Genomic DNA, 22903 nt, shown 5'->3' with positions numbered 1-22903 from the left:
TATTACCAATAAGCATTTGATATTTTTCTGCTCAGCCTTCTTCTTATGCCATTGGTGATGCTCTTCCCAAAGATGGGCTGGTCCTCCAGGGGAGATACATGCTGGTACTTCTAAAAAGCCCCAGGACTTCAGAGCCAGCCCCACTACGATGCATGAAAAGGGTTAGTGGGTAAATAATGGGACCTCTCTCTTCTCCATCAGATTCGCAGTCCTTCCAGTTCCGTGTCAGTGCTCTTGCCTTTAGTGAGTTTGCAGTGGAACTCTCAGGAGGTATCACATAATTACTAGCACACAAGGAAGAAGTGAAAAGTAGAGAGGGAATCTTAAGACAATTTCCAATGGCAATTAATTGGCTTGACATCAAAACATTCTGAAGGCCAGTTTATGCTGGAAAGAAAAACAGTGATCTGGGCATCCCTGATCCTGCTAATGAAATCAAGAAGTAGGAAAACCTTCTGATGTTTCTTTTTGTCTGTGCCTTTCCTACAACCACCAGTGCAAACACACAATACCCATAATGAATGGAGAACCTGGTTAATTGTGTAAATTCCTTCCAAAACAATCAGGTCTTAGCCTTTCCCATGGCATTTGAGAGAGCAACCAAATATGCAATTTAAAGCTAACACACACTGGACATGGGAGTCAGTAGGTACAACAGAAATAAGCACCATCATTGGTCATGCCCCGGGAACAGTTAGAAACATTCTTCACTTGCTCAACCTGAAAAAAAAGACCCGGCTCCAGCTTATCTTGGTAAGTGGCTAATGTGAAATGAGCCCGGGGAAGCCTGCCATGGCCTCAGAACCGTCTCCTCCATTCTGAGCAGTACCCTTGGCAACACAACAGAAGGAGGAAGGGGGAGAGGCCCCACCCCAGGAAAAGGAAAGAACAGCATGAAACACGATGCAGCTGCTGAACTTTCTTTTCATTACATTTAAATTATATCAATTTCTAGACTTTGGGATATCTACTAAAAGGAGAAAAAAGACTTTAAAAATAATCTACCTGCTTTTAACCTAACTCAGATTGAACAATAATGAAAGTAATTCTGCCTAGGCAGAGACTGGACCACCACTCTCACTGCTCCCTGCCTCCCAGTTCTGTGTAGCTAGGAGTTTCCATGTCAGCTCTCCTCCTCTGAAGCAAGAAAAACACAGGCCTCACTGCCGTCACCTCTGGCCCTGTGTTACCCCTCACCTGGAGTGACTCACTACATCAGCCCGGGGTGCAAGCGAGGGCAGGGCTTGTGTACCAAGGCTGGAGGAATGTGCACCTCTCTCCAGCTTCCTTAATCACATGTGCCTGAAGGGTATTTGTTAGAAATGCCCAGTAGCTCCTGGACATTAAAATTATTGACGTGCTCCATAGCCCAAGTGGAAGTGGGGGAAGAGGTGACCAAAATGTCGCTTGGCCAGCTGAGGTTGGAGTGGCTGAGCGGTAACGTGGTGGGTAGAGGAGGAGGTGTTAGCCCTACCAACCCCCAAACCTTTGTCAAGATCCTAGCACTCCAAGCCCTTCCTTGATCTTCTGCCATGAGGTGCATTTTATTATCACTGGGTCTATAGATCTTTGAGTCATCTGAGCTTGTCCTCTTGGTCATGGGATAAGAAATGAGGACAAGAGGGTGAGGAAATGTAAAAGCTTTAATATACCTATTTTGTGCTAGTCATTGTTCTAGGAGCTGGATACATAGAACCGATAAGACAAGCTGACTACATCCAAGAAGGAGAGACAGGCAATGAAAAAAAGATAAGCAAATAAATAGACCATTTTAATAGCGGGCAAGTTCTATGAAGAGGTTGCTCTTGCAGAAGAGAGAAAAGGGGTAGGGCAATATTGGGAAGGATGGTGAGGGAAGGAAATGCCATTTGATCCTTAACCTGAATAAGAAATGATAGCCAGCCAACGATCTGGGGGAAAAGCATTTTAGGTAGAAAGAACAGCAAATGCAATGCCCAGGAATGAGGCTGGGCAATCAGAGCAACAGAAAGAAGGCATGGGTCCCTTGATCAGAGTGTCTGCAGGGCAGGCTACTACCGCATGGGGATGAAGTGGTCAGTTGCTCTCAGATTGCAGAGGGACTTGCAAGCCACCGTACGGAAGTTGGGAGCCATTGGAGTGTTTCCAAGCAGTGAAGTGACATGAAGTTCATCACCTGTGTTTTCCACTCACACATGTGACACACACATATAAACCCACACATAAACACGGGGAAGATAAATGAGTGGGAAGAGATTCAGTTTGAGTTGTGAAAATATTTTAATATTTTATGTTTTTATAATTGACTATTACTGCAAATTGGATATTTAGAAAGGTGAACAATTTCTCAGAAGTATAAAATGAAGGGCTAGATTAGAAAATAAGGCAAGTATTCCTTGGAAACCCTTTTATAAAATTAATACCTGAAATGAAACAGCACCATCTACACAGAAGTCATGCTGGACATTGACTTTTGAAAGCCAACCTTTAAGATACCTCTATGTGACCAGAACAGGGTCACAACAGGAAAAAGCTGGATGGCTTTTTCACTAAGCCCCTTGGACTTACATATCCAGTAAGAGAAGGCACAGCTTGGTTTAAGGAACCAAAAACCAGTAATTTACAAGTGGCGTGGTTTATCCCTATTTGCTCAGAGCACCAAGCCTCCCAGACGAGAACTTTCAGTTTTACCCGCTTATTTAACCACAATGGTCTCTCTTTGTCCAAAGACATTGCACCACCCTGAAAGATGCAGTCAATGAAAGTTCTTAGAGCAAGCAAATGTTTTGGGGTGTTGACCTATAAAATTCCTTCAAATACGTCTTTTCTATTGACTGATTTCCTTCCTTCCTCCTTTAAACCCTAACCCTCCCTCTTTTTCTTCCTTTCTTCTTTATTTTCTTTCAAGAACTTTAAAAGAGAGAGAAAAATCAGAGAGAAAAGGGAGGATTATTTTTACTATGAACTGTGAGTATAGCCAATATGGCTAAAATTACATAATATTATTCTTCTGAAAGGATGGAGTTTAAAAAACTTGGTAACCTCTGAGACTACAAGTAAACAGAGACTTCATAGCCACAGAGTTTCTTGTTGTTGAAAGCAAATATGTAAGAAGGCAAACAAATATCTTTTTTAAAAAAAACTGAAGTTAGTGTTGAAGAAAATTATGATAATCTGGTCAGAGTAGTTATTAGCAAAGAATACATGAAAACATGAATCACTTGTAGGTATATTCAGTTCATTTTATTTACCCTTTACAAACTTAAAGATATAATGAAACAAAATATGTTAAGAGTAAACAACAGAAGTCAAATAGTAAGCAAAACAGGGAGAATCTACATAAAACAGTAGGAGAATCTACTATAAACAAGACAAACAAAATACTTAACTTTGAAAAATATGGACACTTCCCATTATCATATATTTTCCTTTCACAGTGTTTCCAGAGCTCCAAATAAATTAGATTTTAAAATCTCATTTTCACCTCAGATATATTTCCTTCATCTGAATAAACACTGGAAGCTAGCTCAATGATTAAAAGTGCAAAAAATAAAAGTGTGGTAGACCGAAGTCCTACAATAATATCCATGTTCTAATCCTTAGGATCCTGTAAATCAGTGGCCCCCAACCTTCTGGCACCAGGGATCAGTTTCACGGAAGACAATTTTTTCATGGACACAGTAGGAGGGGCATGGTTTTGGGATGATTCTAGCACATTATATTTATTGTGCACTTTATTTCTATTGTTATTACACTGTAATAGATGATGAAATAATTACACAACTCAACATAATGTAGAATCAGTGGGAGCCCTAAGCTTGTTTTCCTGCAACTAGATGGTCCCATCTGGGGGTAATGGGAGACAGTGACAGATCATCAGGCATTAGATTCTCATAAGGAGCATGCAATCTACATCCCTTGCATGCACAGTTCACCACAGGGTTAGCACTCCTATGAGAATCTAATGCCGCCACTGATCTGACAGGAAGCAGAGCTCAGGTGGTAATGTGAGCAATGGGGAGCAGCTGTAAATACAGACAAAGCTTTGCTTGCTTGCCTGCCGCTCACCTTTTTCTGTGTGGCCTGGCTCCTAACAGGCCTAAGACCTGTACTGGTTTGTGGCTTGGGGGTTAGGGACCCCTGCTGTAAATGTTACCTTATATGGAAAAAAGAGACACTGCAGATGTGATTAAGTGAAGGATCTTGAGGTGGGGAGGTTATCCTGGACTATTCAGGAGGGCTCTAAGTACAATCACATGTATTTTCATAAGAGAGACACAGAGTTTAACACAGAAGAGAAGGCAATCTGAACACAAACTGTTGTGATGTGCCCACAAGCCAAGGAATGCTGGCAGCCACCAGGAGCTGGAAATCAGCCAGAAGTGGATTGCCCGTAGAGACTTTTTTTTTTTTTTTTTTTTTTTTTGAGACAGAGTTTCGCTCTTGTTACCCAGGCTGGAGTGCAATGGCGCAATCTCGTCTGACCGCAACCTCCGCGTCCTGGGTTCAGGCAATTCTCCTGCCTCAGCCTCCTGAGTAGCTGGGATTACAGGCATGCACCACCATGCCCAGCTAATTTTTTGTATTTTTAGTAGAGACGAGGTTTCACCATGTTGACCAGGATGGTCTTGATCTCTTGACCTCGTGATCCACCCGCCTCGGCCTCCCAAAGTACTGGGATTACAGGCGTGAGCCACTGCGCCCGGCCAGAGACTTTTGAAGATCTACAGCCCTGTCAACTCACACCTGGTTTTCAGGGTGGAGAAACGAATTTCAGATTTCTGGACCACCGAACTGCTACAGATGATCTCTGTTGATTTTGGATATTCAGTTTGTGGTAATTTGTTACAGCAGCCACAGGAGATTAATACAAAAGCTATTCTGAATTAATGTTTACTGACAAAGGGAATATAAACGGCAGTGAGGGGGCAGAATTTTAATAAATGAGATAGCATGAAAATTATCTGCATTTTTTTCACTTAAGGAACAGATTACAGTACTCATTTCATTATGTTTAGGGCATGTGACTTTAAAGAAAAGCACTTAATAGCTAGGTCATATTGGCCTGTAAGGTTTTAGTACTAATCACATAGGAAACGTTGACTCTTCACTTGTTGAAAACACTATAAACCCTGAAACCTTTTTTTTTTTTTTTTTTTTTTTTTTGAGAGAGAGAGAATCTCACTCTGTCTCCCAGGCTAGAGTGCAGTGGCACAATCATGGCTCACTGTAGCCTCAGCCTCCTGAGCTTGAGCTGTCTTCCCATCTTAGTCTCTTGAGTAGATGGGACTACAGGTGTGTGTCACCACACCTGGCTAACTTCTGTATTTTTTGTAGAGATGGGATCTTGCCATGTTACCCCGGCTGGTCTTGAACACACGGAGTCAAGCAATCTGCCCACCTCAGTCTCCCAAAGTACTAGAATTATAGGCATGAGCCACTGCACCCACCTGAAACATTTTTTAAATAGGTCAACATAATACATGCAGATGATTTTTAAAAAAATAGTACAGGCAGATTTGGACTGAGCATTAATTCACTAATTCTACACTCCCAAAATCCCCAACCCCATTCTTCATTGGAGGCAGTGCTTCTGATGGTTACTTTCACAATTCCAAGTAACATGATTATATCTCTATTATCAACTTTAGGTTGGGGGGAACTCCAGTGACCTCTGTATTAAGAAAGATGAAGATTCAGCTCTGAGGTTTTCTACCTGGATGCAGATTAAAATCACCTGAAGCGCTTTTAAACCATATCTGTAACTCGTTCCCACCCCTACAAATTCTGGCTTATTTTGTATTGGGTGGGATCTAAGTATTTATTAGTCATTTTTCAAGATATTCAGATGATTCTGCTGTGAAATCAGGGTTGAGAACTATTAATTTGGCTCGCATTCAACCCCTGTAGTCCGTCCGTCCTTCCTTCCTTCCGTCCTTCCTTCCTTCCTCCCAACATTTACTAGTTATAGTACATATTTTCTTTCTCTTTTTGTCATTGTTACAATTAGGTGTTTTATGGTATTAATCTTTATTCAATTAATCTTTTTAAATGATATAGTTAAATATCTACTTTTTTGTCTATCAACTTTGGATGCCATTTTTCTGATTCCTAACTGTAGTAGGCAGAATTCTAAGGTGACCCCCAAGTTTCTATCCCCTGGTGTGCATACCTTGTGTAATCCTTTTCCTTTAAGTGTGGGCAGGGCCCGGTACTAATTAGTTATGTTTGAGATAATTAACAGGAGGTGTCCTGGGTGGGCCTGACCTAATCAGGTGAGTCATTTAAAAGAAGGTGAAGCAACAGAGATGTTCTCCAGCTGGCGTGGAAGAAAGCAAACAGCCATGTCATGAACTGTGTCTGGAATATTCCATGAGGAACACCAATCTTACAACAACAAGGAGCTGAAAATCTACCACAACCAGTGCACTGGGAAGAGGACCCCCACCTACAATTAGAGTGCAGCCCTGGCTGACTCCTTGATTGCAGCTTGGCAAGACACTGAGCAGAAAACCCAGCTGGTCCATGCCAAGAAGTCTGACCTACAAAAACTATGAGATAATAAGTGTTGTTTTAGGCTGCTAAGTTTGTGGTAATTTGTTATGTAGCAAGAGAAAGCTAAAATACTAGCCAAACAGGATGAAGATACTGTGACTCTTACTGTTCCCTTAATATCACTCCTGTGTATCCTGAATCCTAGTTTCTATCCACTACACATTATTTTTATGTTTCCAAGGTTAATAATATTTACATTGGCTGAGCGCAGTGGCTCACTCCTGTAATCCCAGCACTTTGGGAGGCCGAGGCAGGGGGGGATCACTTGAGGTCAGGAGATCGAAACCAGCCTGGCCAACATGTGAAACTCTGTGTCTACTAAAAATACAAAAAAGTTAGCTGGGCTTGGTGACAAGTGCCTATAATCCCAGCTACTCAGGAGGCTGAAGCAGGAAACTCTAGAACTTGGGAGGTGGAAGTTGCAGTGAATAGAGATCATGCCAGTGCACTCTAGACTGTGCAACAGAGCAAGATTCCATCTCAAAAAATAATAATATTTACATTCTGTTCTATGATATGATAGTGCCATGGTTACGAGAAGGGTCTGTAGTAGACTGGTTTTGTTTGAACCTGGTTCTACTCACATTAGCTGATTAAATTTGAGCAAACAAGATACTCTATCTGTAACTCAGTTTCTTTATCCATATTTTACAGATGAAGAAAAGTAGGTCCTACTTCATAGTGTTGTTGTGAGAAACAAGAGTTCATGCATGGTTAGAAGAGTGACTAGCACACAATATTAGTAGTAACTCACGATCATGTTCATGCTTTTCATGATTTGACTATCAGTTTATTCTAAAACTTAAAAAGTAATAAATTGCATTTACTTAAATGAGACTAAGTAAATTTTTTTATAGCAGTGCCAAATAATGTGCTCATATTCAGTGTCTTTATCTGCAGGTCCAGTGTCATGACTTCTGGGCTATTTGAAAGAGAATGTTCCCAGTACCAAGGTCAAATGGATACTATGTTTTTTTCTTATACTTCATCAATTCTCAAACATTTGCTATATTTTAGCTTATTTTGGATAAGACAAAACTTTTGTGCACAGATTTTAAATTTTCTCTTCCTAAGAAAAATTATTTTATAATGTTTCAAAATCATCCAGTCTTTTAGGAATTCAAAAAATTCCAAGAATTTCCTCTTTCTCTAGAAATATCCCTCAGCTCCAATCTGGACTAGTTCTCTAAGTTGCGAAATGGCAGCCAACCTGAAATTGTCTGGTAAATACTTGAACACTTATTTTCTAGTGATCAGAAAAAAAAATCCCAAAGATAGTGGTATAAAGTACATTTACCTGGAAACTTCTGTCAGTGTGATAATCACGGATTGGGATAGTCTCATGAGGAAGAGGACCAGCTTTGAGGTCAAACACTCCTGAGTTCGAATCCTACCTCATCATTTTCTCACTGGGAGATCTTAGGCAAATAATGAACTTTTCAGAGCTTCAGTGTCATCTTTAGAATGATGATAACAGCATATGGCTGATAATTCTGAAGATGGCAAATAAAATGAGATAGTGAGTGTAAGCCCTGTGCATGGTACCTGGCACATAGTAAATGCTTACTCAATGGGAGCTATAATCATTATTTATTAAGGACTGCAGCTTATCATTCTTTCCACATTTAATTAACCCATTCAATAAGAATTTTTTGTTTTTAACTGGAATATAAAATACAAAAGAAAAAACACATCAATGCAAACATTCTGTTTAAGCAATAATAGTAAAATGAACACACAGATAACAAACGAACAGGTTTAAAAAATACACTGTTATCATCCCTCACTGCCCCCTGCCCCTTTACTTCATCTGCATCAGAAATACTTCCTTGCATTTTAAGGGTAACTGCTATTATTTTGAATTTTTTTAAACATATATGGTAAATCCTTCCATGCTATCTTTTTAGTTTTATTACCTAAAGATAAGCCATAGATAACTTATGAGTTGCCTAATAAAGTTTGGTGTATTGATTTCATATTTATTGAGGACATAGTATGCAAAAACTGTACAGAAACTAATAAAGTGATATACTGTTTGCTCTTCAGCAGCTTATAGTGATGAAAAATAAAGCCATGCTCTGTTTCCAGCTTGCCTGATGCCCTTTATACCATTTTCTTATGGATATAACAATATTTACTAGAAGCAAAAGTACTGTTGGAAATTGTTCTTTTTAGAACTGTTTTCAAAGCCAGCTTTGTGCTCACATCCCATGACACAAAGAGAGGGGGAAATGAAAAGCGGCTTAACATTTATTTAGAACCTGCTACATGCTCAGCAATGTGCTAAATTGTTTTTCCATTTTACTTGTTTGTTACAACCATCTAATACAGTGGATATGATAAAGGAGGAAAGAACAGGTTTCGCTCTACCATTAATAATTCTTAACTGTAACTCTCCATAACAAAAGATAGATTAACAAGAGAAAAACAGACAGAAGTTTACTAACATGTATACCTCATATATACATCAGAGAAATCCAGAGAAATAGGTAAATAAATCTCTAGAGTAGATCTCAAAGAAAGAGACTACACCTGTGTCTTCAGTTTCTCTAAATAACCAGCTCAAAATAATCAAGTTGCCAAATAGGCATATTTGGGGGAGTACATATTTTGGGGTCATGTGTCCTGAACTCCACCAATATTGTTAACCCTATTTAGCTTGTGTGGAAATTGAGGTAATGAATAGAAAGCTGTGAAAATATAATCTTTAAAGTGGTAATTGGTAAGACCTCCATGTCACTACATCAAAAAGGTTTAATAATTATAAATGTAAATGCACCTAAAAATAGAGTCCCAACATGCATGATAAAAATCTAACAGAATTAAAATAGAATTAGAAAACTCAACAATTATAGTTGGAGGTTTCAATACTGTTCTCAATAATCAATAGAAATGTTAAACAAACAAACAAAAAATAGCAGGAATATAGAAAACTTTGACAATGCTCTACCAACAAACTCAACCCAAGTGGCATATAGAGACATCCTATTCAACAACTCAGAATACACATTATTTTCAAGCACACATGGTTAGACCATAATAGCCCATATGGTTGGCCCTAAAGCAAGCCTCAATAAATTTAAAAGAATTAAGATTATACATAGTATGCTCTCCAATCACAACAGAATTAGAAATCAACAACAGAAAGAAATCTGAGAAATTCCTAAATATTGGCAAATTACATAACATGCTTCTAAATAACCCATGGTTCAAAGAAGAAATCACAAGAAAAATTAGAAAATATTTTAGCCAAAATATGCCAAAATTTAAGGGATACAATTAAAGCAGTGCTTAGAGGGAATTTATGGTTTTAAATGTCTGTATCAAGGAAGAAGAAAGCTGCAAATCAATGACCTAAGTTTTCACTTAAAGAAAATAGAAAAAGAAAGGCAATTGTATTTTCTTTCACTAATCAAGAAAATTGACAAACCATCAGCTAGACTGACCAAGGAAAAGAGAGAAGACACAAATTAAGGAGTGGGGCCAAGATGGCCAACTAGAAGCAGAGCCCTTTGGAGGCTCTCATTGAAAAAGACCATAATAAGCATGTGAATCCTTCACCAGCAGCCAAGGGGTATCTAGGTTCTCTCATCAAAATTGACTAAAAGGCTGGTGTGACCCATGGAGAGAAGGAGAAGCAGTGTGGTGCTGCAGCCCACCTGAGAACTACATGGGGAAAAGCAACCCCGACTCACAGTTAAGGGAGGTGGTGAGTGAGTGCACTACCCAGCCAGGGAAACTGCATTTTCCATGGAACTGTGCAACTCATGGATTGGAAGATCCCACTCACAAACCCATGCCACTGGGGCCTAGCATCCCACCCCAGGAATGCACAGATTCTTACAGCTTCTCCCCTGGAATCTACTTAAGCCATATCAAACCCCCAAGAAAGGGGTGATCAGCGCTGGCTGGGGCTGAGCTCCTTGGGAGAGGGCCAGCAACCAGCATTGGAATTGGCAACTGCCTAACACTAACATGCTAAGCTCCCTCGGCAGGGGAAGGGCACTCATTTCTATAGCTCTAGGCTGTGCTTTTCCCCTGCTGGAGCCAGGGAGGTTGGATGGCTTGGTCCCAAGACTTGTCCCCACAGCCCAACACATGGGTTGTGGCAGTCTGTGGCCAGAGTGCCTCTTCAGGTCTAACCCTGACACATCCTTCCTCAGTGGGTGGGGCTTCCCTGCAAGATCTCCAATAACTCCAACCAGAGGCTCAGGGACAGAATTTGGATCTCCCTGGACCTGAGTCCCTAGGGGGAGGGGTGGCCACAGTCTCTGTGGACCAGCACACTTAGCCTCTTCTCCTAGTTCTTATGAAGAATCTGGGCAGCCCAGGTGAGTGGGTTTCCCCCCACCAAAGCACACCATCTCCACCAAGGGACAAAGTACCTCATTAAATGCGTCCTGCTCCCTGTGCCACCCAACTGGGTGAGACCCTCCAATAGGGGCTGTCAGACATCTTTACAGGAGTGATCCTACTAGCATCAGGTTAGTGTCCCTCGAGGTCAAAGGTCCCAGGAGAAGGAGAGGGCACCCACCTTTGCTGCCCTCCAGGCTCCTTGAGTATCATCTCCAGGCACAGGAGTAAATAAGATAAGTAAGGCCTGAAGTGAACCCACAGCAAACTGCAGCAGCCCTACAGAAGATGTACCTGACTATTGAAAGAAAACAAAACAAGCAGAAAGTGACAACAGCATCATCAACAACAACAACAAAAAGAACAAGAATAACAACAACAAGAACCCCATCCAAGGGTCAGCAGCCTCAAAGACCAAAACTAGACAAGCTTACAAAGATGAGAAACATAAAAATGCTGAAAACCCAAAAGGCCAGAGTGCCTCTTCTCCGAATGATTGCAGTTTCTCTTCATCAAGGGTGCAGAATTGGACAAAGGATCAGATGGAAGAATTGACAGAAGTAGCCTTCAGAAGATGGGTAATAAAAAATTATGATGAGCTAAAGGAGCATGTTCTAACCCAATGCAAAGAAACTAAGAACCTTGATAAAAGGTTAGAGGAATTGCTAACAAGAATAACCAGTTTAGAGAGGAACATAAACGACCTGATGGAGCTGAAAAACACAGTATGGGAATTTTGTGAAGCATACACAACTATCAACAGGGAAATCAACCAACTGGAAGAAAGAATATCAGAGTCTGAAGACCACCTTACTGAAATAAGACATGCAAAGAATAGAGAAAAAAATGAAAAGGAATGAACAAAGTTTCCAAGAAATATGGGACTTTGTAAAAATGCCAAACCTATGATTGACTGGCGTACCAGAAGGAGATGGGAGGAACAGAAATGAGCTGAAAAACACACTTTAGGATATTGCCCAGGAGAACTTCCCCAAACTAGGAAGACAGGCCAAATGCAAATTCAGGAAATACAGAGAGCACATTAAGATTCTCTGCAAGAAGATCAACCTCAAGACACATAATGATCAGATTCTCCAAGGTTTAAATAAAGGAAAAACTAAGGGCAGCCAGAGAGAAAGGCCAGGTCACCTATAAAGGGAAGACCAACAGACTAACAGTAGACCTTTCAACAGAAACCCTACAAGCCCGAAGAGACTGGGGATCAATATTCAACATTCTTAAAGAAAAGAATTTATAGCCCAGAATTTCATATCCAGCTTCATAAGTGAAGGAGAAATAAAATCCTTTCCAGAGAAGCAAATACTGAGGGATTTTGTTACCGCCAGGCCTGCCCTGCAAGAGCTCCTGAAGGAAACACTAAATATGGAAAGGAAAAACCAGTACCAGCTACTGCAAAAACACACCAAAATATAAAGACCAATGACACTATGAAGAAGCTGCATCAACTAGTATGCAAAACTACCAAACAACATCATGATGACAGGATAATTTCACACATAATAACACTAACCTTAAATGTAAAAAGGCTAACTGCCCTAATTAAAAGACAGCCTGGCAAATTGGATAGAGTCAAGATCCATCAGTGTGCTGTATTCAGCGGACCCATTTTACACGCAAAGACACACACAGGCTCAAAATAAAGGGATGGAAGAAAATTTACCAAGCAAATGGAAAGCAGAAAAAGAAAAGCAGGGGTTGCAATCCTAGTCTCTGACAAAACAGACTTTGAACCAACAAAGATCAAAAAAAGACAAAGAAGGGCATGACATAATGGTAAAGGGATCGATGTAACAAGAAGGGCATTCTGAATATATGTGAATCCAATACAGGAGCACCAGATTCATAGAACAGGTTCTTAGAGACCTACAAAGAGACTTAGACTCCCACACAATAATAGTGGGAGACTTTAACACCCCACTTTCAGTATTAGACAGATCAATGACACAGAAAATTAGGGATATTCAGGACTTGAACACAGCTCTGGATCAAGTGGACCTACTAGACGTCTACAGAACTCTCTACCCCAAATCAACAGAATATACATTCTTCTCAGTGTCACAGCACTTATTCTAAAATAGAGCACATAATTGAAAGTAAAACATTCTTCAGCAAATGCAAAAGAACTGAAATCATAACAAACAGTCTCTCAGACCACAGTGCAATCCAATTAGAACTCAGGATTAAGAAACTCACTCAAAACCACACAATTTCATGGAAATTGAGCCACTTACTCTTGGATGACTTCTGGGTAAATAATGAAATTAAGGCAGAAATCAAGTTCTTTGAAACCAATGAGAACAAAGAGACAACATATCAGAATCTCTGGGACACAGCTAAAGCAGTATTAAGAGGGAAATTTATAGCACTAAATGCCCACATCAGAAAGCTAGAAAGATCTCACATTGACATCCTAACACCACAATTAAAAAAGCTAGAAAGGCAAGAGCAAACTAATCCATAAGCTAGCAGAAGACAAGAAATAACTAAGATCAGAGAAGAATTGAAGGAGATAGAGACAAAAAAACTCTCTGAAAAATCAACAAATCCAGGAGATTTTTTAAATAAATAAATAAAAATAACAGTAGATAGACTGCTAGCTAGACTAATAAAGAGGAAGAGGGAGAAGAATAAAACAGAAACAACAGAAACTGATAAAGGGGATATCACTGCTGACCCCACAAAAATACAAACTATCATCAGAGAATACTATAAACACTACTATGTGAATAAACTAGAAAATCTAGAAGAAATGGATAAATTCCTGGATGCATACACCCTACTAGGACTAAACCAGGAAGTAGTTGAATCCCTGAATAGACCAATAACAAGCTCTGAAACTGAGGAAGTAATTAATAACCTACCAACCAAAAAATGCCCAGGATCAGACGGATTCACAGGTGAATTCTACCAGAAATACAAAGAGAAGCTGGTATCATTCCTTCCGAAACTATTATAAACCATTGAAAAGGAGGGACTTATCCGTAATTCATTTTATGAAGCCAGCATCATCCTGATACCAAAATTGGGAAGAGACACAACAAAAAAAGAAAACTTCAGGGCAATATCCCTGATGAACATTCAAGCAAAAATCCTCAATAAAATACTGACAAACTGAATCCAGCAGCACATCAAAAAACTTATCCACCACGATCAAGTCGGCTTCATCCTTGGGATTCAAGGCTGCTTCAACATATGCAAATCAACAAACATAATCCATCACACAAACAGAACCAAAGATAAAAACCACATGATTATCTCAATAGATACAGAAAAAACCTTTGATAAAATTTAGCATCCCTTCATGTTAAAAACTCTCAGTAAACTAGGTATTGATGGAACATATCTCAAAATAATAAGAGCTATTTATGACAAACCCACAGCCAATATCATACTGAATGGGCAAAACTGGAAGCATTCCCTTTGAAAACTGGTACAAGATAAGGATGTCCTCTCTCACCACTCCTATTCAAAATAGCATTTGAAGTTCTGGCCAGGGCAATCAGGCAAGAGAAATAAATAAATCATATTCAAATAGGAAGAGAGGAAGTAAAACTGTCTGTGTGCAGATGACATGATCCTATATCTAGAAAACTCCAACGTCTAGGCTCAAAAGCTCTTTAAGCTGATAAGGAACTTCAGCAAAGTCTCAGGATACAAAATCAATGTGCAAAAATCACAAGCATTCCTATACACCAACAGTAGACAAGCAGAGAGTCAAATCATGAATGAATTCCCATTCACAATGGCTACAAAGAGAATAAAATACATAGGAATACAGCTAACAAGGGATGTGAAGGACTTCTTCAAGGAGAACTATAAACCACTGCTTAAGGAAATAAGAGAGGACACAAACAAATGGAAAAACACTCCATCATCATGGACAGGAAAAATCAAAATTGTGAAAATGGCCATACTGCCCAAAGTAATCTATAGATTCAATGCTATTCCCATCAAACTACCTTTGAGGTTCTTCACAAATTAGAAAAAGCTGTTTTAAATTTCATGTGAAATCAAAGAAGACCCCACATAGCCAAGACAATTATATGCACAAAGAACAAAGCTGGAGGAATCATGATGCCTGACTTTAAATTATACTACAAGCCTACAGTAACCAAAACAGGATGGTTCTGGTACCAAAACAGACATATAGACCAATGGAGCAGAAAAGAGACATCAGAAATAATGCCACACATTTAATACATCTAATCTTCAACAAACCTGAAAAAAACAAGCAATGAGGAAATGATCTCCTGTTCAGCAAATGGTGCTGGGAAAACTGGCTAGCCATAGGCTGAAAACAGAAACTGGACCCCTTCCTTACACCATACACAAAAATTAACTCAAGATGGACTAAAGAGTTATATGTAAAACCCAAAATCATAAAAAACCCTAGAAGAAAATCTAGGCAATATCATTCAGGACACAGGCATGGGCAAAGACTTCATGAGAAAAATGCAAAACGCAATTGCAACAAAAGCCAAAATTGACAAATGGGATATAATTAATCTAAAATGCTTCAACACAGCAAAGAAACTATCATTAGCATGAACAGGCAACCTACAGAATGGGAGAAAATTTTTGCAGTCTACCCACCTGACAAGAGTTTAATATCCAGAATATACAAAGAACTTAAACATATTTACAAGAAAAAGAAAAAGAAAAACAACCCCATCAAAAAGCTGGCAAAAGATTTAAACAGACACTTCTCAAAAGAAGAAATGCATGCAGCTAACAAACATATGAAAAAAAGCTCAACATCACTGATCATCAGAAATGCAAACCAAAACCACAATGAAATATCAACTCACGCCAATCAGAATGGTGATTATTAAAAAATCAGGAAATAATAGATGCTGGTGAGGCTGTGGAGAAACAGGAACACTTTTACACTATTGGTGGGAATATAAATTAGTACAATCATTGTGGAAGACAGTATGGTGATTCCTCAAGAGGATCTAGAACCAGAAATACCATTTGACCCAGCAATCCCATTATTGGGTATATACCCAAAGGAATATGAATCATTCTACTATAAAGACATATGCATACATATGTTTATTGCAGCAGTATTTACAAATAGCAAAGATATGTATGCCCATCAATAATTGACTGGATAAAGAAAATGTGGTACATATACACCATGGCATATTACGTAGCCATAAAAAGTTATGAGATTATGTCCTTTGCAGGGACATGGGTGAAGCTGGAAGCCATCATCCTCAGCAAACTAACACAGGAACAGAAAATCAAACACTGCATGTTCTCATTCATAAGTGGGAGTTGAACATTGAGAACACATGGACACAGAGAGGGGAACAACACACACTAGGCCTGTTGGGGGTTGGGAAGTGAGGGGAAGAAACTTAGAGGGTGGGTCAATAGGTGCAGCAAACCACCATGGCACATGTATACCTATGTAACAAACCTGCACGTTCTGCACATGTATCCCATGTTTTTTAGAAGAAATAGAGAAAATAATAAAAAAAAAGAAGCCACAAATTACCAAAATCAAAAACAAAAAGGAATTTAAGGGGATATTATCAATAGCTTTATTCCAGTAACTTAGACAACTTATATGAAATGAACGCATTTCTAAAAAGTCACAATTAACACATTTGACCCAGGAAGAAATAGAAAATTTGAGTAGGGATATAACAAATAAATTATTAATTAAAAATCTTCCCACAAAGACAAACCCAAGCCCAGATAGCTTTACTGGTGACTTCTATCTAATATTTAAAGAAGTATTGTCAACCCTTTACAAATTTGTTTGGGAAGTAAAGGAGGAAACACTTTCCAACTCATTCTATGAGGTCAGTATTTTCCCAGTACCAAAGCCAAAGACCTCACAAGAAAAGGACACTATAGACCAATAGCCTTCAGGAACACAGACATAATAATTACTAACACAATATTATCAAATTAAATCCAGCAACATATAACATGAATTATATGCCAAGACAAAGTATCCCAGATTTATCAAAGGTTTACCCCAGGAATGCAAAGTTGCTTTCAGATCTGAAAATCAACCTGAAACAGGAAGGACAAATACCACACGCTCATCTCAATAGATACAGAAAGAGCATTTGACAAAATCTAATAATCCACTTAAAAACTCTCAACGAATTAAGAATAAACAAGGAAAAAACAACTCCATGAAAAACAAAACAACCCCATTAAAAAGTGGGCAAAGGACATAAACAGATATTTCTCAAAAGAAGACATTCACGCGGCCAACAAACATATGAAAAAAGTTCAATATCCCTGATTATTAGAGAAATGCAAATTGAAAACACAATGAGATAACATCTCACACCAGTCAGAATGGTGATTATTAAAAAGTCAAGAAACAATAGATGCTGGCAAGGTTGCAGAGAAATAGAAATGCTTTTACACGGGACCGGGCGCGGTGGCTCACGCCTGTAATCCCAGCACTTTGGGTGGCCGAGGCGGGTGGATCACGAGGTCAAGAGATCGAGACCATCCTGGTCAACATGGTGAAACCCCGTCTCTACTAAAAATACAAAAATTAGCTGGGCATGGTGGCGTGTGCCTGTAATCCCAGCTACTCAGGAGGCTGAGGCAGGAGAATTGCCTGAACCCAGGAGGGGGAGGCTGCAGTGAGCCGAGATCGCGCCATTGCACTCCAGCCTGGGTAACGAGAGTGAAACTCCGTCTCAAAAAAAAAAAAAAAAAAAGAAATGCTTTTACACTGTTTGCAGAAGTGTAAATTAGTTCAACCATTGTGGAAGATGGCATGGTGATTCCTCAAGGATCCAGAACCAAAAATACCATTTGAGCTGGCAAATCCCTTTACTGAGTATATACCCAAAGGAATATAAATCATTCTGCTACAAAGATACATGCGCACATATGTTAATTGCAGCACTATTCACAATAGCAAAGACATGGAATCAACCCAAATGTCCATCAATAATAGACTGGATAAAGAAAATGTGGTACATATACACCATGGCATATTATGCAGCCATAGAAAGGAATGAGATCATGTCCTTTGTAGGGACATGGGTGGAGCTGGAAACTATTATCCTTAGCAAACTAACACAGAAACAGAAAATAAGACACTTCATGTTCTCACTTATAAGTAGCAGCTAAACAGTGAGAATACATGGAAATGGGGAGGGGAACAACACACGCTGGGGCCTGTCGGCAGGTGGGTTGCAGGGAGGGAGAGAGAATTAGGAAAAGTAGCTAATGCATGCTGAGCTTAATACCTAGGTGACAGGTTGATAGGGGCAGCAAACCACCATGGTACATGTTTAGCTAAGTAACAAACCTGCACATCCTGCACATGTGCTGTGGGACTTAAAATAAAAATTAAAAGAAAAAAATAGAAGGGAGCTTCTTCAACTTGTGGATCTCGTGGCTTTTGTACGATTCTCTAAATTTACTACAATAATTTAATTCTAGATTTACAATGGGTACATTTTATTATATGTAAATTATACCTCTGTATAGCTATGCAAAAAATGAAAAATGGCTAAAGTGCCTCATTCTTATCAGTAGAAGCTGCTATGAGCAAAAAGTAGCTCTTTATTATGTTCTCTTTGGAGCATAGCTCATTAGGACTGCTCAATCATTTTTTAGTAAATTACTCAACTGAGCTTCAAAAAACTAATCATGCTCCATGGACTGTAGCTACGTGTTCTTGCTATACTAATTATCTTTTAACTACTCTTTTTTTTCCCTAAAAGCAGCATTTTGTACCTGTTTTCTCATCTCTGTGGCTTTGCAAACACTGTACCCTTCAGCCACTGCGTGGTGCTTTTGGCCTGTTTAGCCTGAATGACTTCAGGATAGTTTAAGAGAGGGAGACAAAAGATGTGAACAATGTCAGATGGGTAGTCAAAAGCTGGCAAGGGTCTTTATCAGACACAATTAGACAACTTTAACTCACGTTCATAGGATAAATCTTTTTTTTTCTCTTACTCCCTAAAAGTTGAATATGAAGTATCTCATGACTCAGAATTTTTCTGAAATGTGTGTTCCTTGTTCTGTGTGCACACAAAAGCCAACCTTATGAGGGAGCAAGTGGATAGGTAGACAGGTAATGGGGCTTCATGTATTAATTATTCAACCAATATTTATTTCGTGTCTGCACTGTTCCAAGTGCTGATCTGGGTACTGGAGACACAGCAGTGTTCAAAACAAAGTCTCTGCCCTCATTGTAATGGGAGAGAAACAAACAATAAACAAAGCGACACTGATATTTAATCTGTGAAAGTTCTGGAAAGCCTTGAAAAGCTGAAAGGAGAATGTGCGAATGGTGGAAGTGGCAGTTACCATTGGAGAGGAGTGGCCACCCAAGGTTTTCTTAAAAAGATGACATTTAAATATGTCTGAAGGAAACGAGGGAGGGAATTGTGCAGCTAACTTGGAAAAAAGCAACCCAGGCAGAGAACAGGAAATAGGATTGTAGGCAAGAGGATTATTGGCATATTCAAATAAGAGAAAGTGGGAAAAGCATGTAGATGTAGCACAGAATATAAGGGGTACATGGTAGAGATAAGTTCAAAGAGGCAGGGGTGATGTGGCTTGTAGAGCATTAACAGCCTTGCAGGGCATTTTAAGGCCTTTGGATTTTAGTCTGAGTGAAATGGGAGCTATTGAAGGACTTTGAGCAAAGAAGTGACATGATCTGACTGTTTTAAATGAAGGGATTACTCTGGCTACTGTGTTGAGGTTGACTCTGGTAGGGTAGAGGTAGAAGTTGGGAGACCAATTAAGATGCTATTGCAGTAATCCAGGTAAGAGGTGGTTGTGGCTTAGATCAGGATGTTAGCAGTGAGAAGTGATCATGGTTTGTACATGTTTTTAAGGAAGAGTCAACAAGATTAGCTGATGATTAGATATAGGGTGTGAGAGAGAAATAGAAGGGTCAAAAATGATTATTTATTTTAGTTATTTAACAAAAGTTCATGTAATACTAATTACATGCCAGGCACTGTTCCAGGTTCTTGACAAATATTGACTCAATCTTTGTGATAGCCCTATGCAATAGATACTATTATTTATCCTCATTTTTCTGCCTTCAAGGTTTTGGCTCTGGGAAGCTAGGAGCATGGAGTTGTCATTTACTTAGAGAGAGAAGACAGTATAAAGAGGAAGCTCAGGATGATATGTTAAGGCTGATGTTATGGTTGAGATGACTGAAACAACTTTGTGGAGCTGTCAAGCGGGCAGCTGGTTAAAGATGTCTGGAGTTAAGGAGAGTGATCTTGGCTGGAGACATACATTCAGTGGTTATCTATGTAAAGATGGTATTTAAAGACATGAAACTGATGAGATCTCTAAGGGAGAACAGATATAGAAGAGGAGAGGACCAATGACCAAGCTTGAAGCCATGCAATATTTAAATATGCAGACAAACTATCAGAAAAGACAGAGAAATGGCCGAAGAGCTTGACATCCTGAGAGCCAAGAAGAGAAACTGTTTGAATGAGGAGGAAGTGAGCAACTATGTTAAATGCCATAATTGGTTATTTATTGGTTACTTCAAGAAATTGGAGGAGGAGAATAGAAGATGGTGAGTAAAGATAACTCTTTTGAGGTATTTTCTATAAAAAGGAATAGAGAAATATAGCAGCGACCCGTGAATAATATAGGAACAAGAGGGTTTTTCTTTTTTAGTTTTAAGAATGATTGAAGGCCAGGTGCAGTGGCTCATGCCTGTAATCCTAGCACATTGGGAGGCAGGCAGATCGCCTGAGGTCAGGAGTTTGAGTCCAGCCTGGCCAACGTGGTGAAACCCTGTCCCTACTAAAAATACAGAAATTAGTGGGGCATGGTGGTGGGTGCCTATAATCCCAGCTACTTGGGAGGCTGAGGCAGGAGAATTGCTTGAACCTGGGAGGTGGAGGTTGCAGTGAGACAAGATCGCACCATTGCACTCCAGCCTGGGTGACAAGAGCAAGACTTGGTCTCAAAAAAAAACAAGAATGAGTGAATTGGCACATTTGTATGCTGGTGGAAATGGTCCAGTAGAGAAGGAAGAAAAGATTGCTACAGGGGAGAGAAAATTAAAAGATGTGAATGAGCAGTTGAAAGAGGATGATGAAGCAGAGGGCTTAGACTTGTACAGAAGCAGAGACAAGTTATCCTCAGTTCATGGAGAGAAAGCAGGATGTATGGAGACAGATGCGGCTATGTGGGGAGATGTAGCTGACACTGGGTGTCCCTTCAGATTGTTTCTATCTTTCAGTGGATTAGAGAAAAGGTCATAAGTTGAGAGTGAAGATCAGAGGAAGCACTGGAATTTTGAGAAGAGAGAGGTGTGAAATGAACATCCGGGAAAATGGCAACTGTCAGCCAAAGCATTTGCCCAACCACAGGTCACTCCATCCTTCCAATCTCAGTACTTGGATTTGGAAACCTTTGGTTTTCAAGGGGCCCCTATTGGAATGCAAATATCTGGAAACCCAGGTGCTTTTCAGCTGGTTTGCTTGATTAACACACTTGTGTCAGAGGATGTCTGAATTGTGAGGCAGGTCAGTCAGATCCCTCAGGTCCTGGTGCATTTACTTGATTGTTCTTGGGAAATGTAAATTTCACCTTCGCTTATCTGTTTCAAGGAAAGTAATTTATTAAATGTGAAACTTAATGTAATTAATTTGAAAAGTTTTGCAAGATTTAGTATAGTTAAATACGCATACCAGAAAAATAATTTATTAAGCCATTTGCCTCAATTTTTTCCTGTAGAAAATAAGATGTAAGACCAGGCCTTTGGTGAGCACCAAGTAAGTGGTGGCAGGAGAGATATCCGTTCTTAGAAAGGAGGAAAGGGGTCTCCTACTGAAGGAGAGGTGTTACTCCAGACTAATAGTTACTTTACAATTATGGGAAACTTCCCTGTGTCTGTCAAACCTAACCATCATTGAATTAATACCCCATCCCAAATTAACAAATACTGAGCAAGAACATATTAACTTGTCCTGTCTTCTACTATTAGGGCCAAATAATTTCTACAGAATTTTATTTATTATTTTTTTAAATTAAATTAAATTAATTTATTTATTTATTGAGACATATCTCACTCTATTGCTCAGGCTGGAGTGCAGTGGCATTGTTTTGGCTCACTACACCCTCCGCCTCCCAGATTCAAGCAATTCTCCTGCCTCTGCCTCTAGAGTAGCTGGGATTATGGGTGCCCACCACCATGCCAGGCTAATTTTAGTATTTTTAGTAGAGACAGCATTTCACCATGTTAGCCAGGCCGGTCTCAAACTCCTGACCTCAAAGTGATCCACCTACCTCAGCCTCCCAAAGTGCTGGGATTACAGGCATGAACCGCTGTGCCTGGCCCAGAATTTTCTTTTTTTAAAAAATGTGTTCTCTTACTTCTTGGATGGCAAGAAAATGCTCGACATAAGGCACATGGGCTCTGGCATGTCGTTGAAGCTTGCTTTAAAATCCAAGTTCTCATGCATTCTCACTTTGTGATACTGGGAAAACGTCCTAATTTCACTGAGACGTTTTCCCCTTCTGTAAATCACAGGCTACTGATGAAGGGTGTTATGAAACTCAATGAAACAACATGTCACGGTAAGTGTGCAGGTCTGTGTCTGGCATATTATAAGGGCTATCATTATTAATTGTATGTTGCTAGACACTTAGGTGTTACCTTCTTTTATACCTGGAAAAGCATCTAGAGTTCCCTCTGAAGATTTCTGCTTAAATTTGTATTGGGAAATCCAGCTTCACACATGCACACACACACACACACACAAACATATTACATATATATTATATGTATATAGAGCTTCACTATACTGCTACTCAGAACACTCAGCACTTCATTTCTGGCCATTAAAATGTATGGGCTTTTTTTTCCCCACACCAAGTAATTCTCCAGTTCTCTGTAGATACCAACTGGGTGTCCTATAGATCAATACAATCCTGATACCAATCCAGGTTAGCACAGACACCACAGGTTAAGGCTTCAATCCCACCAGACCGCCCCACACTTCAGATGCCA

This window comes from Sapajus apella, unplaced genomic scaffold (genome assembly GCF_009761245.1).
Source record: "Sapajus apella isolate SASKATOON/1434 unplaced genomic scaffold, GSC_monkey_1.0 scaffold2, whole genome shotgun sequence".
Classification (NCBI taxonomy): Eukaryota; Metazoa; Chordata; class Mammalia; order Primates; family Cebidae; genus Sapajus; species Sapajus apella.
Note: the sequence above shows the minus strand (reverse complement) of the source record.